This window comes from Rutidosis leptorrhynchoides, chromosome 1 (assembly GCF_046630445.1).
Source record: "Rutidosis leptorrhynchoides isolate AG116_Rl617_1_P2 chromosome 1, CSIRO_AGI_Rlap_v1, whole genome shotgun sequence".
NCBI lineage: Eukaryota > Viridiplantae > Streptophyta > Magnoliopsida > Asterales > Asteraceae > Rutidosis > Rutidosis leptorrhynchoides.
Window position 1 is genome coordinate 187,284,228 of NC_092333.1, and position 4,900 is coordinate 187,289,127.

Sequence of the window (4,900 nt, forward strand, 5' to 3'; positions counted from 1 at the left end):
TCGTGAATTGAAAAGAAGAACTCTGTCTCCTTCTTTAAATTCTTTTGAACTTCTGATTCTTTTATCATGCCATTTCTTCGTTCTTTCTTTATAGATTAACGAATTTTCATATGCTTCATGTCTTAATTCTTCTAATTCGTTTAGTTGACTTAATCGTAGACGTCCAGCTCCATGTAAATCAAGATTACATGTCTTCAAAGCCCAAAATACTTTGTGCTCAATTTTTACTGGAAGGTGACATGCTTTTCCGTAAATGAGTTTAAAAGGTGTGGTTCCAATTGGAGTTTTGTAGGCTGTTCTAAAAGCCCAGAGTGCATCCTCCAATTTCATGGATCATTCCTTCGGATTTGATCCTACAGTTTTCTCTAGAATACGTTTTAATGCTCGGTTGGTATTTTCAACTTGTCCACTTGTTTGTGGATGATAGGCAGTGGAGATTTTATGAGTTACTCCATATCTTTTGAGAACTTTCTCAAGTTGATTATTACAAAAATGAGTACTCCGATCACTTATTAAAGCTTTCAGTGTTCTGAACCTTGCAAAAAGACGTTTTAAAAAGTTGACTACAACTCGTGCATCGTTAGTTGGGAGAGCTTGTGCTTCCGCCCATTTAGATACATAATCAATAGCAACGAGAATGTAGAGATTATTATGAGATTTTGGAAATGGACCCATAAAGTCAATACCCCAAACGTCAAATACTTCACATACTTGAATGACATTTTGTGGCATTTCATCACGTTGACTTATTTTCCCGGCCCTTTGACAAGCATCACATGATTTACAAAGAAGGTGTGCGTCTTTGAAAATTGTAGGCCAATAGAATCCAGCATCGTAAACTTTTCTTGCTGTGAGTTGAGGCCCATAATGCCCTCCTGTTGGTCCTGTGTGACAATGGTTTAAGATTTGACTGGCTTCATCCCCGAATACACATCGGCGTATTATTCCATCGGGACAACTTTTAGACAAATGTGGATCTTCCCAGAAATAGTGTTTTATATCACTAAAGAATTTCTTTCGTTTTTGGTATGACAACCCATTTTCAAGGAATCCACATACTAAGTAGTTTGCATAGTCTGCAAACCATGGAATTTTATTATAATCTATCTTCAATAGATATTCATCAAGAAAGTTATCTTGTATAGCCGATTCATTTAGAACTTCTAATTCAGGATTTTTAAGATGAGAAAGATGATCAGCGGCGAGATTTTCTGCTCCCTTTTTATATCGGATTTCAATATCGAACTCTTGTAAGAGTAAGATTCAATGGATTAATCGTGGTTTGGCATCTTGTTTTGAAAATAAATATCTAAGTGCAGAATGGTCAGTATAGACCACCGTTTTAGCTAGAACGAGATATGAACGAAATTTGTCAAAAGCAAAGACAATAGCAAGGAGTTCTTTTTCAGTAGTTATGTAATTCATTTGTGCTCCTTGTAACGTTTTACTAGCGTAATAAATAGGTTGAAATCGTTTTTCAATCCTTTGTCTTAAAACGGCTCCCATTGCAAAATCACTTGCATCGCACATGAGTTCAAATGGTAGATTCCAATTTGGAGTTATCATGATCGGCACATTAATGAGTTTCTCTTTAAGAATATTAAAAGATTTAATACATTCATCTGAAAAGATGAATGGAGCATCCTTTTCTAGGAGTTTATTCATAGGAGTGGCAATTTTAGAAAAATCTTTTATGAAACGTCGGTAAAAACCGGCATGCCCTAGAAAACTCCTAACTCCTCTAACATTGGTGGGATGTGGAAGTTTAGCAATTACATCTACTTTAGCTCTACCCACTTCAATTCCTTCCTTTGAGATTTTGTGTCCAAGAACGATGCCTTCTTTAACCATGAAATGTCATTTCTCCCAATTAAGAACTAGATTTGATTGTTCGCATCTAATAAGCATTCGTTCAAGATTAATTAGACATGATTCAAATGTATCATCGAAGACTGAAAAGTCATCCATGAAAACTTCCATGCATTCTTCTATCATGTCGTGAAATATCGCCATCATGCACCTTTGAAAGGTTGCAGGAGAGTTGCATAGTCCAAATGGCATGCGTTTGTAAGCAAAAGTACCATAAGGGCACGTGAATGTGGTTTTCTCTTGGTCCTCGGGTGCTATTGGAATTTGAAAGTATCCGGAGAAACCGTCAAGAAAACAATAGTAACTATTCCCAGCTAATCTTTCCAACATTTGATCAATGAAAGGTAAGGGAAAGTGATCTTTTCTGGTGGCATCGTTTAATTTTCTATAATCAATACAAACACGCCATCCTGTTACAGTCCTAGTAGGAATAAGCTCATTTTTTTCATTTGTGATGACAGTCATGCCACCCTTCTCAGGTACGCATTGAACTGGGCTTACCCATGGACTATCAGAGATTGGATAAATTAAACCTGCATCTAGTAGTTTAATAATTTCTTTTTAACAACATCTTGCATATTAGGATTTAGTCTTCATTGGCGTTGCACATAGGATTTATGACCTTCTTCCATAAGGATTTTATGTGTGCAATACGAAGGACTTATGCCTTTAATGTCATGAATTTTCCATGCAATAGCTAGTTTATGAGCTTTTAGCATAGAAATGAGTTGAGATTTTTTATTTTCCGTAAGAGAAGACGATATTATTACAGGTAATTCAGATTCACCATGTAAATAAGTGTATTCCAAATGGTTTGGAAGTGGCTTTAACTCTAATATCGGTGGTTCTTCTTTCGATGATTTATATCGATATTTGTCTTCCTCTTTTAGCATTTGAATTTCTTCTGTTGTTGGTTCGTATTCATTAGCCATAAGTGTAGCTAACATTTCAGCTTCATCAATTGGTTCAGTTCCTTCTCCTAAAGAACATTCTCCTGTTCCTTGTAATTCTGGAAATTCTTCTAACATTTCTGCATGTGAATCTATAGTTTGAATATAATAACATGTATCATCTGCAGATTGCTGTTGTTGCATGGCTCTATCAACAGAAAAGGTAACACTCTCGTCCTCTATACTTAGGGTAAGTTTCTTACCGAACACGTCTATTATTGCTTTAGCCGTGTTTAAAAATGGTCTTCCTAATATGAGAGGAACTCGAGAATCTTCTTCCATGTCCAGAATAACAAAATCTACTAGAAATACTAAAGTACCAACTTTAACTAGCATGTTTTCCATTATCCCTCTAGGATATTTTACTGATCGATCGACTAGTTGTATGCTTATTCTTGTTGGTTTCAATTCTCCAAGGTCTAGTTTAGCGTATAGTGAATACGGCATTAAATTTATACTAGCACCTAAGTCTGCCAATGCTTCTATTGAACTAAGACTATCCAAAAAATATGGAATTGTGAAACTTCCTGGATCAGAGAGTTTTTCTGGTATCTTATTCAACAGTACTGCAGAATAATTAGCATTCATAGTAACAGCCGAGAGTTCTTCCATTTTCTTTCTATTTGTAATTAGATCTTTCAAGAATTTAGCATATCTAGGCATTCCTGAAATCACATCAATGAAAAGAAGATTAACATTTATTTGTTTAAACATATCCAAGAATTTGGATTGCTCGGCTTCAAGTCTTTCTTTTCTCATTTTACTCGGGTAAGGAAGTGGTGGTTGGTATGGTTTAACATAAGGTTTAACCTTAACTGTGTTATCTTCATTAACCTTTTCAACAACCGGTTCTTTTTCCTTATCTTGCTCAGGTTTTTGTTCTTTTGGAGTAGGAATAGAGTCATCAGAAATTACAGGTATTTCAGGTGGTTTAAATGTAATACCACTTCTCGTGGTAATGGCTTTAGCTGTTTCATTCCGGGGGTTAGCATTTGTATCTCTAGGTAGACTTCCCGGTTTTCTTTCACCTATCAACCTTGCTAGGTTACTCACTTCTTGTTCCAGATTTTGAATAGAAGATTGTTGATTTCTAAATGCTTGAGCATTTTGTTCATTGGTTTGTTTCTGAGATGTGAAAAATTGAGTTTGAGATTCAACTAGCTTCGACATCATATCTTCTAAATTTGGCTTTTTATCATCGGTTTGTGGTGATTTATTTTGAAAAATAGGTCTTTGCTGATTGTAAGTATTATTGGATACTTGTTGATTGCTAGGACCTTGTTGGTTGTTGTATGGAATATTTCGGTTATAATTCTGATTTTGATTATAGATTGGTCTTGGTGGTTGATAATTATTTTGATAATTATTACCAGGCCTTTGGTTCATGTATGAAACATTCTCTCTTTGTTCCATTGTTTGTTCAATACTGAGACAATCTTTTCTCAAATGTGTTCCTCCACACTGCTCACAACTAATTCGTATTGAGTGAATATCTTTAGTCATCTTTTCCATTCTTCTCTCGACAGCATCTATCTTTGCGAAAATGGAATCAAAGTCATGGCTAGAATCGGCTCTAGCTGCTTTACATGATCTAACGATATCTTTTTCTTGGTGCCACTCATGTGAGTGGGAAGCAGTGTTATCAATAATTTTGTAAGCTTCAGTTGCGGTTTTCTTCATAATGGAACCATCAGCTGCTATATCGATGTATTTTCTTGTAGTGATGTCACATCCTTGGTAGAATATTTGATAAGTGTCTAAACCATGTTGCGGACATCCTCTTAACAACTTTCCAAATCTTGTCCATGCTTCATATAGAGTTTCATTTGGCTTTTGTGTGAACGTAACAATTTCTCCTTGAAGTCTCACGGCTTTAGATGCCGGAAAGAATTGTTTAAGAAATTTTTCAACTAAAACATCCCATGTATCAATCGCCCCTTCAGGTAACGATTCTAACCAATCTTTGGCTTCTCCCTTTAAAGTCCAGGGAAATAACATGAGATAGAACTGTTCATCCTCCACTTCTCGGATTTTAAATAGAGTACAGATCATATTAAAGGTACGAAGATGTTCGTTTAGAT

The 4,900-nt window shown here is 35.6% G+C and overlaps 1 non-coding gene across 1 annotated transcript; it reads left to right on the forward strand.

Moving 5' to 3' along the window:
* The first annotated feature begins 4,578 nt into the window (after nucleotides 1-4,578).
* On the forward strand, nucleotides 4,579-4,685 carry LOC139887343 (small nucleolar RNA R71). Its single transcript, XR_011773178.1, has one exon. It is a non-coding gene; the product is annotated as a small nucleolar RNA R71 (small nucleolar RNA).
* Nucleotides 4,686-4,900: the final 215 nt, after the last annotated feature.